The sequence below is a fragment of the Xenopus laevis genome, chromosome 2L (assembly GCF_017654675.1).
Source record: "Xenopus laevis strain J_2021 chromosome 2L, Xenopus_laevis_v10.1, whole genome shotgun sequence".
NCBI classification, from domain to species: domain Eukaryota; kingdom Metazoa; phylum Chordata; class Amphibia; order Anura; family Pipidae; genus Xenopus; species Xenopus laevis.
In genome coordinates this window covers 72,890,705-72,908,289 of record NC_054373.1, presented here as the reverse complement: position 1 = coordinate 72,908,289, position 17,585 = coordinate 72,890,705, and the positions used below count along the sequence as shown (strand labels likewise).

The 17,585-nt window shown below is 38.0% G+C and overlaps 1 protein-coding gene across 1 annotated transcript in view; it reads right to left on the bottom strand.

Moving 5' to 3' along the window:
* LOC108708151 (synaptotagmin-2) overlaps positions 1 to 12,651 on the bottom strand; it is a 69,280-nt gene extending 56,629 nt beyond the window's left edge. Inside the window, exon 1 of the mRNA XM_018246549.2 lies at positions 12,552 to 12,651. The gene's annotated coding sequence lies outside the window, so the exon portion shown is untranslated. The remainder of the gene's footprint in view (positions 1 to 12,551) is intronic.
* Between the last annotated feature and the right edge of the window lie 4,934 nt (positions 12,652 to 17,585).

The following is a 17,585-nucleotide window of genomic DNA, read 5'->3' as shown; positions in this document are numbered from 1 at the left end:
GAATAGAAATTTAAGAGTATAGGTGACTGAGGTTAATTGTTTTCATAAATCTGTCTTATTGTTGTAGAATTTCTGCAGTCCTTTGGTTCAGTGGAGTCAGTATGGGTGTTCATTAAAGTTGTTTCCCTTTTTTAGAGAAAGACATTATTTTTTTGTGTATAAGTTGGATGGGTACCTTTACCAGTGTGTTAGGTTTCTCCTGGTCTGGTTAGCACTTATATCTGCTCTCTTTGCCAGGCTATGATCACTGAGGTCCTTTATCCAAGTCAATCTGTTAATCGTCAGGCTAAGACTTGACATGAAGATTTGCTTGTGTACTTTTTGTCCAAGACATGCTTCGTTAGATACCTCCTGTAACGCCACAGAGCCCTGTGTTTTTTTCACTTCAAAGAGGGAGTCAGATGTTGTGGTATATTTTGTATGGAGTATGGACCACCAAATATAATATCATTTAAGTAGGATACTGTTGGATTTGCTATCTATACTGCAGTCACTGATGCGTCTGGAGGGAGGAAAGTTGTTTTCCTCAGTCAATCAAATTTAATGTTTTCCTGTGTCATATGTAACGATACTTGAGACATTGGCCCCATAGTTCCTCTTTATTTATGGGTGATAGCATTTTTTAAACCCAGTATTTCCCTTACTATCCACTTCTATTCCAGGATAATTTTATCTTAAATATATTATGGACTGTACATTTCCAGAGTTATTATAACATATCCACTTATTTTAATAATGACAGTTCTGGGATGTTTGATTAGTTCATTGTTTACTTCTACTTTGAAAAGGAAAGACATTTTAACTTGGGGGTGCCATAAGTTATGCACCCCCTAGTGATTATATTTACTTACTTGATAACACGGGCTGATGTACCTATAAGAGGAAATTGCACAGGCCCAGGCCCTTCCAGCAGGCACCTTGGAGCAATCCTCTTCTTCAGCTTCTTCTTACTTCAAATTTCACATTTCATTAGTAATACTGACCAAAGCAATCAGGCATTGGGTTGGGTATCAGAACTAAATATTAAGGGGCAGATTCATTAAGGGTCGAATTTCGAAGTTAAAAATACTTCGAAATTCGACCCTCGAATTGAAATCCTTCGACTTCGAATATCGAAGTCGAAGGATTTAGCGCTAATCCTGCGATCGATCGATCGAAGGATTTTTCGTTCGATCGAACGATTAAATCCTTCGAATCGAACGATTCGAAGGATTTAAATCCAACGATCGAAGGAAAATCCTTCGATCAAAAAATCACAGGCAAACCTATGGGGACCTTCCCCATAGGCTAACATTGACTTCGGTAGGTTTTACCTGCCGAAGTAGGGGGTCGAAGTTTTTTTTAAAGGGAAAGTACTTCGACTATCGAATGGTCGAATAGTCGAACGATTTTTCGTTCGATTCGTTCGATTTCGTTCGTATTCGAACGAATTTAACCAATTCGATGGTCGAAGTACCAAAAAAATACTTCGAAATTCGAATTTTTTTCATTCGAATCCTTCACTCGAGCTTAGTGAATCGGCCCCTAAAAGTTGAGTGCCTGAGATAAGGAGATTATTTTAGGCAAAAAAATCCAGTTGGCCTGTACTGTCAGGATGACTGTGTCAAGTTGTTCTTCTCTGGAGGCAGGACAAACTGAAAGAACTTTTTCCAACTCTTATTCCAGATTTTATTTTTTTACCAGAGCCTGCCAGTGTACAACAATTAGAAAGCCTAACTGACATAACAAAGTGCTGAGCAGTAAATAAATATAGAACAATGATTTAAGCTGAATTCTGCATTGAAAGTACGGACCTACTAAAGAAAAAAATTTTCATGTGAGAAAACCTCCTTTTGTTAGTATGGTCCTACCTGCCTACAAAATTGTCTATAAGTCATTGTCTATTAATGCTGTAATTTTTTGCAACAGATCCAAGGTTTACTAAAGTGTAATGAGGCAAAATCCTCTTCATAATCTGCTATATATTTTCCATATTTTATTTAGGGCCATGGCAAATGACCACACTAATAAAAGGTTTATACAAAATATTTTAGCGACATATTAAATATAATTATGATCAGTGGATTAATTCCAGTAGCAGCTATTTTCACATAATATCAATACATTTGCTATGCATATGCAATGGACTATTATTTTCACTGCTCATGCTAAAAAATCAACAGCACATCCTACCTACAATAAACCTTATTGTTTTGTTTTTTTGCATAACACAATTCTCCAGATGGCATCAATGCTGATAAATCTAGATAGTTTTTCGTAAACCTTTGTGAAATGGCTTACATAGCATGGATATTATAATAGATTATCCATAGAACCATGTAACATATGTGCACATAACAATCTCCAGAAAATCCCCAGAAATGATCACAGTTTATTAAACCATCACTTTTTTCTGTAGTTTATCCTGACACAAGGCATTATCTGCTTGTATTTTTAGCTCCATTTTGTTGCAGAGACTTTTCGCAATTCACCTACGTACAGGGTGGTGAGCAAAATACTTTTTTTTTTGCACTTTTCACCCTGCCGTGCACATAGTAAATGACCACTTATGTGTTTATAGAAACTACAGTTTCTGAAGAAATCAATGTGAGTGGTTAAAATTCCTGATCCACTAGCTTTACAATGCAATGTGCAAAAACAAATAACCAGGACCAATGCAGAACTTAAATACTATAAAGTCACAAGCAAGTCAATAAAATTGACTCATCAGTAGGCAATTGGAAGGTTGCATATTACCTCAAAAGAGCTCCTTATCTGCAAACCCAAATTTTTCGTGAGTCATCCATTTTTATAGCCCCAAGCAAGTCAATAAAATCACTCAAAACACTTTAGGGCATAGCAAGACTAAAGAAAAAAGTGTAAAAAATAAGCATATTATGTGTGTGCACCCCCCAAAGTTGTGTGTACAAACGTATTCTCTTATTGCATCGAATACGTTTAAAAGTAAAACTCACACACACACACACACACACACACACACACACACACACATATATATATATATATATATATACTTAGAATGGAGAAAAACTCATCAGTAGGCAATTGGAAGGTTGCATATTACCTCAAAAGAGCTCCTTATCTGTTAACCCAAATGTTTTGCAAGTCACCCATTTTTATAGCCCCAGCAATGACAGGGCAAGTGATGTGATCAGGGTGTAATAAGACACAGCTAGACATAGACCAAGTTGTGGAAGTGACCAGAAATCAACTGGATTGGATGTTGGACATGTTGTCTGACAGAATTCATATTATTCAATAATCATAAAGTGATATTATTTAATACATAATTACAAATAAGAAATATAATGAAAATTATTAGAATTGCTATTATTTATGCAGTTAGCTCTGTAGCTGGATTTAGTACATTGTTTACGCAGCTTTTAATTAGTTAGTAATGTTTTTAAGTCTAAACTTTTAATATTTGTGCTTCTAAATCCAGCAACCCCTAGAAAGCACTAACCGCCATATGTAATTAAAGGCACAACGTTTGCCTATGTACAGTAACCCACAACAACCAATACAATTCTTGTTTAAAGAGGTGAACTGTAAATGCTGATTGGTTGATATAAGTTATAAAGTAACCCCTCTGGTGTCATTAAGCCCAAGTGAGATTTAAAACACTGGTAAATCTCATGCACGATGCAGGATTTGCAATGGGGTAGGGGTCTCTTAGATTTGCTGAAAATATCTACTGGCAAATACAGCATTTATTTATGCAGAATGCTCGGGACTTGCGGTTTTCCGGATAAGGGATCTTTCCATAATTTGGATTTTCATATCTTAAGTTTACTAAAAAATATTTTTTAACATTAAATAAACCCAAAAGATTTAAGGAGAACTTAAAGCTTAAAGGGATCCCGTCATCAGAAAACATGTTTTTTTTTTCAAAATGAATCAGTTAATAGTGCTACTCCAGCAGACTTCTGCACTGAATCCATTTCTCAAAAGAGCAAACAGATTTTTTTATATTCAATTTTGAAATCTGACATGGGGCTAGACATTTTGTCAATTTCCCAGCTGCCCCTGGTCATGTGACTTGTGCCTGCACTTTAGGAGAGAAATGCTTTCTGGCAGGCTGCTGTTTTTCCTTCTCAATGTAACTGAATGTGTCTCAGTGGGACATGGGTTTTTACTATTGAGTGCTGTTCTTAGATCTACCAGGCAGCTGTTATCTTGTGTTAGGGAGCTGCTATCTGGTTACCTTCCCATTGTTCTTTTGTTTGGCTGCTGGGGGGGAAAGGGAGGGGGGTAATATCACTCCAATTTGCAGTACAGCAGTAAAGAGTGATTGAATTTTATCAGAGCACAAGTCACATGACTTGGGGCAGCTGGGAAATTGATAATATGTCTAGACCCAGGTCAGATTTCAAAATTGAATATAAAAAAATCTGTTTTCTCTTTTGAGAAATGGATTTCAGTGCAGAATTCTGCTGGAGGAGCACTATTAACCAATTCATTTTGGAAAAAAAATATTTTCCCATGACAGTATCCCTTTAAATAAAGAAGTAGGGCAAATATGTTTTGGGCTTCTGTACCAGCCCAAGACAACCATAGCCCTTTAGCAGTAAAGGTCTGTGCCTCCAAAGATGCCCCAGTAGCTACCCATCTTCTTTTTCTGCTGATTCACTGCATATGCTCTGTTCTGCTTTCAGCTACTAATATTTAGGGCCAATGCACAAGATACTGAATATATATAATATGTTACAATATAAGACTGACACTGATTAGTAAATAATTATTGGTACATGGCAGCTCAGAAACCAGTACAATTAGTATTAGAATGTAATAATCAGCCCTGTAGCATCAGCTTATATGACAGGCAAACCTCATTTTCTGCTTGATGATTTGCAACAATTAGCTTAGCTCCTCAACAGCTGCTCAAAGAACACTGAGCACGTGCGTGTCATAGACACTCCAAGCTTAATCCAAGATGGGGAAACTCCTGTGACAACTGAAGGACTGGATCATTATTACTATAGAGAGGCACAACCATCGGACTGGTTCAATAAGTTCAATATGCAAAATATGGCATTTCTAGTTCTCCTTTAATTATATCTTAGCTTGAATCGATAAAAATGTCATTATTTGATTAAATGGAATCTATGGGAGAGTGCCTTCTGGTAATTCAGAGCATTCTGGATAACAGGTTTCTGGATAATGTATCCCATACCTGTATCAGCATTTACTGTATAGTTCCTTCCTTTATATATTTAGACATAGTTATCATATCCTCCTTTAGGGTTCAAGCACACGGGCAGACTCGGGGAGATTTAGTTGCCTGGCGACTAATCGCCTCTTCTGCGGGGCGACAATCTCCCAGAACTGCCTTCCCCCTGCCTTCCGGCTGCTATAATGCGAAATTGCCAGCGACAATGCACTCACGGCGCTTCGTTTTCCAAAGTCGCCCCAAGCTGCCTCATGAGGAAACTTCGGAAATCGAAGCGCCGCTAGTGCATTGGCATTTTCTCATTATAGCAAAGGGAAGGCAGTTTGGGAGATTGTTACCCCGCAGAAGAGGCGATTAGTCGCCAGGCGACTAAATCTCCCCGAATCTGCCCGTGTGCTAGCTCCCTTAAGCACTCCTTTTCTAGAGTAAACAAAACCAACTTGGCCCTTATTTATCTATCTTCTGGTATTTACACAGAGTTTTACAGATATTATACATCATTCACATCTGCCACTGTGAAGTTTAAAATCTACATTCCCTATCCCATTCACACACAATTTTATCATTAACATGTTTGTATATTTTTGGAATATTGGAGGAAACTGGATGGCCATGCAGAGACCGGGAGAACACAGCTATTCTTTATAACTGAGACCTTGGTTCCATTTATCAGTTCAGTCATGCTTCTTCAGACTTTCTTAATTTCAATAATATGCCTTTTGACCACTGCAAACCAAAACTGCACTACATATTCTAGATTCTAGATTCTAGACCTTACAAGTGCTTTTTAAAGGGGAAAGACTTTCTGAATCTATATCCAGACCCCATTGCTTACTACACCTAATTCTATCATACACATGTATGCCCAGGTTCTTCTCCATCACGGATTTGCCTATCTTAGTCCCATTAAGGGTATAAGGAGCTTAAAATATTTTTAAAACCCAAATGTTTAATCGAAAGAAAGTACTTACAATGGCAACTTCAAAGATTATTAACAAACAAATTTAGGGACCAAGGACAGACTCCTGAGGTTCTCCACTAACAACAAATTAGTTTGTGGGTGGAGGAACCTTTTACGTGTAATAAAATCTTTGGTGCAGTGAACCTGATGGGAGTTCAAACAAGGGTGTTTTTTCTGTTTTTATTGGAGTTTCCATTGATTTTTAAAAATTCTCAGAATTAAATAATGATACAAAAAAAGAACATACAAGGGTGACGGCCATTAACTGAAATTGTGATGCCAACTAGTATATGTCTTTTTGCCTAATGCGTAAAACAAATAAAAAGAGATGCTTTTCTCTGTAATGATGAAACAGTTTCTTGTACTTGATCCTATATAAGATCTAAGATATAATTAATCCTTATTGATGGGGAAACAAAACTATCATCTTTAATATATTTTTAAATGATTTTTTTAGTAGACTCAACGTATGGAGATTCAAATTAGGTAAAGACCCATTAACCAGAAAACCCAATGTCCCAAGCATTCTGGATCCATACCTGTACATATAAACACATATACTACAGTATATGTACCGAGTACATATGTAGTTACACATATAGGGGGTTATTTACTAAAACTCGAATTAATCTGTTTTTTGTGAAAACAAACTTGACCAAACTCCCTTCCACGAACTCGTGTATCAATAATTTTTTTGGAAAAAAATCAAGGTGATGCTATGAAAATTCGACTTTTTCAGATTATCAGACGAAACCCAAGACTTTGTCAGATTATCTAGCGCAGATCGCTATGTCAAGAAACAATTTCGGGAACATCTGACATAGACGTCTACATGACCTTGAGATGTTTGAGATGGCGTAATTTCAGATTTGTATTTTTAGCAGCTTTGGGATATGATAAATCTCTAAAAAAATCAAGTTATTTCCCCACGACAAATTCAAGTTATCCCCTAAAAAACCTCAACCAGAAAAAATCCAGGTTTAATAAATGGGACCCATATGTCCTAATAGTTTTGTACTTTAAACTTTACTTTTATAATTACTATTTTGGAACACTTGGGGCACATTTACTAAGGGTCGAATATCAAGGGTTAATTAACCCTCGATATTCAACTTTCGAAGTAAAATCGCAAGGATGTACCGCAAATACTTTGATCGATCGATCAAAGTAAAAATCGTTCGATCGAACGGTTAAATCCTTCGAATCGAACGATTCGAAGGATTTTAATTCATCAATCGAACGATTTTTCTTCGATCAGAAATAGCTTAGAAAACTTATGGGGAAGGTCCCCATAGGCTAACATTGTAGCTCAGTAGGTAAAGTGGCGAAGTATGTAGTCGAAGTTTTTTTTAAAGAGACAGTACTTTGACTATCGAATAGTCAAACGATTTTTACTTCAAATCGTTCTAATTGAAGTCGTAGTTGAAGGTCGAAGTAGCCTATTCGATGGTCGAAGTACCCCAAAAAAAACTTCGAAATTCAAAGTTTTTTTACTTCAAATCCTTCACTCGAGCTTAGTAAATGTGGCCCTTAATGTGGTCCAAATATATGAATTTGATTGTATACAGTGTAATAGTGAAAAGTAGAAACAAACTGCTCAGATAGGCTTTGTTTCTTTCATCTCTTTTAGTTTACACTTATAAGTACAAAATGCAACACTGCTGTACCAGAAACAACTCAACCCAAGACAAAACCATAAAGGGTGGCAAGAAACAAAGTCTTAAAAAAAAGGCATCAGAGCAATACTGAAGAAGAGCAGAAAATAAGTAATTGAAAATGCTCTTGTTTGTTAAGTTGCTCTTTGCATGTTATCTTGTTTTTCATATCCTACAACCAACAGTTTTGTCAAGGATGGAAGTGATAGTTAAATATTCCTGGCAATGTTCCCTCTAATTCCTTCTCAACTATGTGCACAAAAAAATATTTTGTGTGCACATTTTAAACTTGTGTGTGCGGTTTTTAAAAACTGTGTGCTCAGGTCAGCATTAATACAAAATTTTGTGTTTTCACACAAAATTCTTCATGTGCACCACAATTTGTTGTGTGGGCTGGTTTCAAAATTTGTATGTGCGCGCACAAGCGGACACCTTCGAGGGAACATTTATTCCTGGTATTTTGGGACATTTAAATTATTTTACTGTTTATGAACTGTAAACTGTACATAGTCAACATGATTCTATAGAATTCTGTTTTAGGTCAATGTCGCAGGCACAACAGTGACATGGGATAATTTGTTTCGAAGGGATAGAGGCAATAGAAAAGGGGGAGGGGTATGTCTGTTTGTTAGGCAGGATTTAACAGCTTATATAAAGGAGGAGGTGATGTAAGAACATGAGGGGCCACTTATACCCGTAATGGGACTGCACTAGGCAAATCCATGATGGAAAAGGATCTTGGAGTCCTTGTAGATGATAAACTTGGCTATAACAAGCAATGCCAGTCAGCAGCATCAAGGGCAAATAAGGTATTGAGCTGTATTAAAAGGGGCACTGTAGGAAGGGGTCATTCTTCCACTGTATAGAGCACTAGTAAGGCCCCATCTAGAATATGCCATACAATTTTGGTCTCCAGTGCTCAAATAGGACATTAATGTACTAAAGAGGGTACAGAGAAGGGCAACTAAGCTGGTAAAAGGTATGGAAAATCTTAGCTATGAGGAAAGACTGGCCAAGTCGGGGATGTTCACGCTGGTGAAGAGGCACTTAAGGGGTGATATGATAACTATGGATCAATATAAAAGGGGATCATAAAATAATCTCTCCAATACTTTATTTACCAGTAGGTCTTTCCAGTTGGTGCGAGGCCACCCATTCCGATTAGAAGGTTTTGTACTATTTAAAAAAATTGGGCTCCTGGATTCTACTGACTGACTGATTTTTGGTGTTCAGAAGTGGTGCCTGCCCGCTAGGTTTCTGTGTGTTGCTCCCCTTTGCTGAAGGTCTGAGGCATGAGCACCCGGACCCATCGTGGAAAGCGGTAAGCTTGTCTTTCATTTACAATATCCATGCTTCCTATGGTTTTCATTTGATACCTTTAAAAAGGGGTTGGATGGCTTTTTAGCAAGTTAGGGAATACAGGGTTATGGAAGATAGCTCATAGTACAAGTTAATCCAGGGACTAGTCCATTTTGAAGACAGGAATCATTTTTCCCCCCTAGAATTAGTTTTTTGCCTTCCTCTGGATAAACTATCAGTTAGGCAGGTTAAAAAAAGAGTCAAAAGGTTTAACTTGATGGACGTGTGTCTTTTTTCAACCTAACTTACCATGTTACTAACCTACTATGTTACTATGTTTTTAGCATGCTTTTGGCACCCTGGCCTGTTTTCATTGCAGTAAGGACATAAGCCTTTTCCCTTCACAATAGAGCAGGGGTCCTCAACCTTTTTTTTTTTACCAGTGAGCCACATTCAAATCTAAAAAAAAAGGTTGAAGAACAAAATAAGCATGAAAAAAGTTCCTATGGGTGCCAAATATGGGCTGTGGTTCACAATAGGCAGCCGCTATGTGGACTGGCAGCCTACAGGAGGCTCTGTTTTGCAGAACACATGGTTCATATGCAACTAAACTTGTATTCAAGGCAGGAATTCAAAAATAAGCACCTGATTTGAGGCCAATGGGAAAAACATCCAATGGGTTGGTGAGCAACATGTCGCTTGAGAGCCACTGGTTTGGCATCACTGCAATAGAGCAACAATACTGATCTACAGATCTATAATACTGGATTTATTTGCTGGATTTTTTTTTTATTTTCTCACGTTCCAAGGGATTTGCTTCGCTCTGAAAGGTGCACACAATGAAGCCAAAATAGAATGCAAAGACCCACATCTAAGGATGTGACTAGTGGTGCAAGGTGCAAAGTGTAAATAACATATCAATACTTGAACAATAGCCAGACCACTGGGTGCTTCACACCTTATTCACAAATTTAAGCATTATTTTCTGTACTGTTTTAAATACAGATTATACACACAGTTAAAAGAGCTGTCAACTAACCACTATCATTAGGGTGATAATTACCCAATCCTGAGATTTATTTTTTAAACCAAATTCCTCTTCACTCTAAATGGAAACAAATGCTAAGAGTGGATCATTATCACCCAAAATGAGGTTAGTTGACATCTCTGAGTTGAGGATGGAAAGGCACATTTATATTTTATGCTTGCTGATGAACGTTTCTCAAATGCCCCTAATTTTCAGGAACAAAAGCATTTGTAAGCATTTGGCCTAGGAGCAGTAATGTCCCAGTTTTGTATTTTTGACAATCTGTACATTTTTATAAAAATTCATCTTTAATCAGAAATCACATAGATGTGTCTAAAACGTTATTTTAAAGAAGCAATAAAAAATTGTTTTATTAAGCAACTTGCGAAGCATAATGTGTATGAAGCAATTGTTCTCCTATTAACTCCAATGATGCACCAAAATATGAACAAAATTTGAAGATTTGTTTTTAAATATTGAAAGCTATACTCTATCATAAGGTTACACCCTCTTATTCTCCTTTACTCATTAATTTCTTCATCCAGCCAGACTCCTGGACACCTTGTCTGGCTAAGAATGAATGGTGAATTTTTTTGTAGATACCAAATCTTTTAGCCCTGATTGTTTTTTTTTTTTCAGAAGACCTGCATCAATAAAGAGCCTTCCTCTGGGTCATCTAAATGCTAAAGGAGAATTGCAGGAGTAAAAAAAAATAATTGATGGATGTCTTTTCCCATCCAGAGAAAATAAAATATATTTGTCATATATTTTACATATATTATGTAAACTTTGTATATGACTTAACTTGTAAAGACCCAGCATATCAGTAATGCTTATAAAAAAATATTATTAAATGCTAATTATGAAGGTCACACTGTTTAGTTCTTTGCTTTACTTTTTTTAATTAAGTTGCAGCTTCAAATTGATAATATTGTGTGATACACCAACTGTGAGCCCCTAGTCACCTTAACAAGATAATAAACATGCTTTGTCAAATGATGGGAATCTAATTACAAACAACTGACATAATGCCCAATACTAAAAGCTGAGTGAATCTGCAGACCAGAATACACTTGTATTTTACGAGCATTATGTCAGAGCTGGCACTTTCAATGCTTTTATCATGAGATGTAATTCTAGTCTGCTGTGTTTTGAAACAGAATTACATTCAATAGCAAAAAGTGCATTCAAATGGATAGAAACCGCAGCTGATAAAAAATAGCTTTTCGCCATAGTGTTCTGAGGATTTTAAAGGGGCTGAATGTAAGGCAGAAAATATATTTGTTAATAATTATAATGCAGCTCTATATATAATGCATATATAATGCAGCTATATTCATATGGATGACCCAACATGTCACCCAAAAGACACCTCATCAAAATAATCAAGTTTGTTAATGATTAATTCAGGAATACATCAACAATCTCCAAATATTTAATATACTAATAATGAAAATTCTGCTGCAATATTAATGCAATGGTCATGAACATAAAGCACTTTAATATCATTATAATGGAATGTGCCCATATGCTTAAGATGAATACTTTGCACACTGATGCAGAACAACACAATGCTAACAATGAAACATTTATTTTATGCAAATAAACTTTCTGTGCAGTGATCTGGTGAAACACTGACCTTTTTCCTCCTCTGCTCATCTGTTTTGATCAGGAGGCTCTCTCCGGTATATATTACTGTATATAATACATACTACAAGCCTCCCCCCATTAGCAGACAATACTCACTGAAATATGAGTCACACAGTATAAAGCATATGTACAATGACAATAGGCATTAGGCTGTACATAAGGTTTAAAAAAATGTAATACAAATAATGATGCTGTATGGCCAAGTTTTAAATTGGTTTATGCAAAGAAATCTCTTTACTGCAAAGGGGCCAAAACGCTCACTTTATCTTACTAAAGGGGCGTTTGTCTCTGACATGAGCAGACTTTTCTGTAGATACTGTTCAGTACTGGGAGAGCATCGATTCCCATCATTTTCTGGCTTTGCTAGTGGAATTGGAAATACCTCAGAGGATTGAGGAGGGCGGGTGAAACAGAGTGCTGATATTGCAGAAATTCTGCAAAGCAAGGACTAAACGTTATATGAGATGTCAGGAGGGAGGGCAGAGACCTGCAGCGCAAAAACACTCCTTTCCAATTAACCACTTCACCACCAGTAAAGAATTGCCTCCCTCACATAATAAATGACAGCGCATTTCTGCAAGTTTAATCACCCACAGAGCGGCCAAACAAATCACCGGAATTTTTTTTTCCACAAATGGGTATATGTATGCACTAATTGAAGACACTGAAAATCACTGCATAGCCTACTTTCATCCAGGAACTTCTAATGAACCAAATGCGTCTCTTACTTCTTAATCTCCTTATTCCCGCAAAGAGGAAAATCTGCTTCATTTCATTTTGCTATATTACCTGTGTGAGGTTCCCCCGTCCCTCCTTGCTGTTCAATCGCCCAGTTATCTGCAACTCTGTCTGCAGTAGTACAGAGACACGCGTGCTCCTGTCCTCTCTCCACCCCTCGCCCCTCCCCTCCGCTCTCATTCCTATTCTCGCCACATCTCCCTGCATCCTAGTTCCTATTGGTTAGCGCCGGACCCTGTATGCTAAACTCTGTCTCCCAGTGGGACCGCAAGTCTCCCAGCATTGTAGAGCCGAATATCTTAACATAAGGGATGTGAAGCTGCATGGATTTTCCCAAAATAATATAGACGGATTACGATTTATTTTTTTAGGGTCAATCATTTTATTTTCTTGAATAATAATTATATATTTATATAATGTATAGTATAATATATTAATAAGTTATTCTTCATTTGCAGCAGGCACAACAATAAATAACCTGCCTGCGTGCTGTCTAATGGGATGCATTAAAGACATATAAGCCTAGAGATATTTTATCAGTTCTGCCCCGCACAGAAACAAAGCCTTTCTTAAATATAAGAAAAGCAGATGGGACAGATGTATGTATCTTTATTCAGTCCATCTGTGCGCTGCTGGGCCGATTTTTTTAAAGGTGTTGTGTCATTTGATCCCGTGTCTCCCGTTCTTGGACGCAGATCAGTTCTAAATTGTCCTTCTAAGCAAATAATGCCTCTCGCGCAGAAGCTTCCTTAACAAAGGGTGTCCCCGCTAAGAAGCACGGGCTATTACTTCCCCTCATTCCATTACTTTTCCCATGGGCATTAGAAAAGGTTGAAAAATAAATGAATGGGTTTGGGGGAGGTGGGGTAAATGCTCAATGGGCAGATGTATTCCTGATTAAGAAAATTGTATATTGATTTCTATTGATTTTGAACAGCCTGCAGGAAGGAATACATAGTGCTGGAGACTGGTGATGCCTGTAATATGTTTAATTCTACTCAGTTATAGTTAGACCATACCATTCTTTTAAAACTGTATTGTAGCAGACATGCTTGAGTCTTACAGGGAGTGACATACATAATGAATGAATGAATGAATTTTGGCTTGTGTGTATGTAAAAATAAATGTTATGTTTAGCATGTTTCATACAGATTTTCCCAGAACATTCAGCAAAGGCGGGGAACCCATCAGTGGATCATAGGGGTTGCAACCTTTGATGTAATACTGTTACATTATATTCATCAGATAAATGATATAATAGCATACTATAATATATATATGAAAGGTTATAATACCATAATTAATAGTAAGATAATAATAGCAAAACCAGAAGCAGTAATCTGTATCCAATTAAAATATATTGTTTTCCTACAAAAAAAAAAAAAGCTGCAAAAATTGTATTCAAAAAGTAATGAAAGATATGTACAGATAATATTTAAGAGTCAGACAAATAAGTTTAAGAGAAGAATTGGAATCTTTTAAAATAGAACAATCAGGCCTGGATTTGTGGAGAGGCCACCAAGGCCCGGCCCCGGGCCTAGGGCGGCAGGATTTTCTGGGGCGGCATGCTGCACAACTACACCGACATTGGTTCAGAAACACTAGGAGAAACACTAGGAGATATACATTTTTAAAATTTCCTGTGCACCAATCCCCATTGCTCCAGTCCTGATGATGAAAATTTGAACAAATAAAAGGGAGGGGACGGGGCGACGAACAACAGTCGGCCTAGGGGCACCTGTTATTTAATCTGGCCCTGAGAACAATTATAGGTTAAATAAACCAGTCCATGATTGGTTTCACCATTTAAGGATTATTGCTATATTCCCAGCACACCTGCTGGTTTGTCCTTGCTTTTACCATACCTGGCAATTCGCTACTCCTGAAAACTCCCAGCAGTGCACTCCCTACACAAAACTCTATTTCAGATGGGGGCTCTCTGTAGTACCAGTCTTCTGTGCCAATATTCAGTAACCTGTGTTTTTGAAAACACTGTTCACAACATACTCCACAGGTTATCTCAGTTTATCCACAGGCTTTACCTTAGAATGCAGACAGTAAACTGCTTTCTAGATTCATTGCCCCAATCGCGTGGGCACAGGTTATTGTTATGGTTGACCTGACCCGAGGAGAGTATGGAAGTCCTGGTTGATTGGCGATGTTATCAAAGGATGTGATGCACATCTTATGTATATTGAAAAGGGGCATTGATTCACAGCAGGAAGGGGTCATTCTTCCACTTTATAGAACACTGGTAAGGCCCAATCTAGAATATGTTGTACAGTTTTGGTCTCCATCACTCAAACAGGACATTATTGTATTAGAAAGGGTACAGAGAAGGGTAACTAAGCTGGTAAAAGGTATGGGAAATCTTAGCTATGAGGAAAGACTGGCCAAATTGGGGATGTTCACGCTGGAAAAGAGGAACTTAAAGAGGAAGTAAAGTCTAAAGTAGAATAAGGCTAGGAATGTTGTATTTTGTATAATAAACATAAACATGAACTTACTGCACCACAAGCCTAATAAAACAAATGATTTATGCTTTCAAAGTTGGCCACAGGAGGTCACCATCTTGTAACTTTGCAAGACCAAGACTGTGCACATTCTCAGTGTAGTCTGGGCTGCTTAAGGGTTGTCATAAATTATTAAAACAGCACAGACTGCACTGGGTCCTGTATTGTGGATTTTATAGTTTTTGTATTGTTTAATACAAACTTTCTCCAACTCTGCAGAACCAGTGGCTGCAGCAAAATAATCTTCCAAATAGAATCCCAGTTTATCTGTTTAAATCTGCCTCCATGATCTTTGTCCTTGCAGCTGGAGTTGGAAACAGTAAAGCTGCTTGAGCGGGGGCTCCCCCTGCTGTTCATAAGTATGATTGTTTCCCTGCAGTGCTCTTAGTTGCACGTCTCTGCACTCTCTCCAGCTCATTTATATCCCTCTTAAGGACTGGAGTCCAAAACTGCACTGCATACTCCAGATGAAGCCTTACCAGGGACCTATAAAGAGGCATAATTATGTTTTCATTCCTTGAGTTAATGCCCTTTTTTATGCAAGGCAGAACTTTATTTGCTTTAGTAGCCACAGAATGACACTGCCCAGAATTAGACAACTTGTTATCTACAAAGACCCATAGATCCTTCTCCTCATTTAAGGAAACTCCCAACTAGGGATGCACCGAATCCAGGATTTGGTTCGGGATTCGGCCAGGATTCGGCCTTTTTCGGATTCGGCCGAATCCTTCTGCCCAGCCGAACCGAATCCGAATTTGCATATGCAAATTAGGGGCGGGAGGGAAATTGCATGACTTTTTGTCAGAAAACAAGGAAGTAAAAAATGTTTTCCCCTTACCACCCCTAATTTGCATATGCAAATTAGGGTTCGGATTCGGTTCGGTATTCGGCCGAATCTTTCACGAAGGATTCAGGGGTTCGGCCAAATCCAAAAAAGTGGATTCGGTGCATCCCTACTCCCAACACACTGCCATTTAGTGTATAACTTGCATTTATATTATTTTTGCCAAAGTGCATAAACTTGCATTTATCAACATTGAACCTCATTTTCCAGTTTGCTGCACAGTTTTCCAATTTAGACAAATCGCTCTGCAAAGTGGCAGCATCCTACATGGAACCTATAGTTCTGCACAATTTAGTATCATCTGCAAAAATAGAAACAGTACTTTCAATGCCCACCTCCAGGTCATTAATAAACAAGTTGAAAAGCAAGGGACCTAGTACAGAGCCCTGCGGTACACCACTAACAACACTGGTCCAATTAGAAAATGTTCCATTTATCACCACTCTTTGTAGTCTATCTTTTAGCCAGTTCTCTTTCCAGGTACAAATACTATGTTCCAGGCCAACATTCCTTAATTTAACCAGTAACCTTTAGTAACCAGTAGAATGAGTGCCGTAGCAGATTCATAAATAATACCCTGTGAACAAAGTGTAAGGTGAAAACATCCATTTTTCTTTAAAATAACTTAAGCACATATATCAGAATATATAAATATCACATTTTAGGTGGTTTGAGTAAACAGTTAATGGTGTCACTGTGTGAGAAATGAGGAGAATGAGCTAAATACCTGCAAGATAATGATCTTTATAAGGGAAGTGTGAAACTCCTGATGAGACAATTAGAGAGGAGTTATATCAGCAGCCTGTTCTTGATGGGGGGTATTATTGGTGAAACTGGAGTGATGTGCCTGTAGGAGCAGAAGCAGACCCAAAGCAATGAGGCTATTCACAGGTGGGCGCCCCTAGCACCTGCCTGCATCCCCCCTCCCCACGAGTGTGCCTGCACCAAAGCGCTGGGCAGGCGCAGTAGTGTCCAAATTCACACAGTTGCGGGGCCCGAACCCCACCCGCCTCTGTTTGACACTGTTTAGGTGACTGTAAAGGCAGCAGCTGCACATAGACGTTAAACAAATTATAAAATATCTGCAGCATATGAAACGGGGGTGAAATTCGGGGGGGGCATTGTCCCCCTGGTCCCCCCCAGTTCCGACGCCTATGGCAGTGACCCCCAGTTTGCACATGCCCTGTGATGTACACAAAATAGATAATTATAAAATCAATAAGATAGATAAAACGGTCATATAGTATCATAACAGATCGAAAATTCCCCATGTAGTTCACCTTTAAAATAACTTTTAATATAATGTATACTTTTTGATATAATTTGCTATTGGTCATGATGTTATATTTGTGAGGTTTTTTTTTGTTTAGCAGGTGTCCAATATGGAATTTCAAAGGTTATCTGGTTCCTAATGTCCAATTCGACCTAGTGATAGTCACCTGGCTGACTCTGCTCTATTTAAGGTCAATCCTCTGAACACTCCTTGCCAGAGCATTATTGGCCTTCCTAGTACTGTGGCAGCGCCCCTAGCTAGGTTGTTCCAGCTCTTGCTCTTTTCCCTGTGATTCTTCCTTGCCTTTATTTGCCTTGTCCTTCCCTGTCTTACATTGCCTTGCCTTATCTTATCTGAACCCTTCCTTGTCTTGTCCTGTCTTGTCCTGAATTTTATCATGTTTGCCTTGCCCTGATCTGTCTCGCCTTCCCCTTCTGGTTCTGCTCCATTCCTAT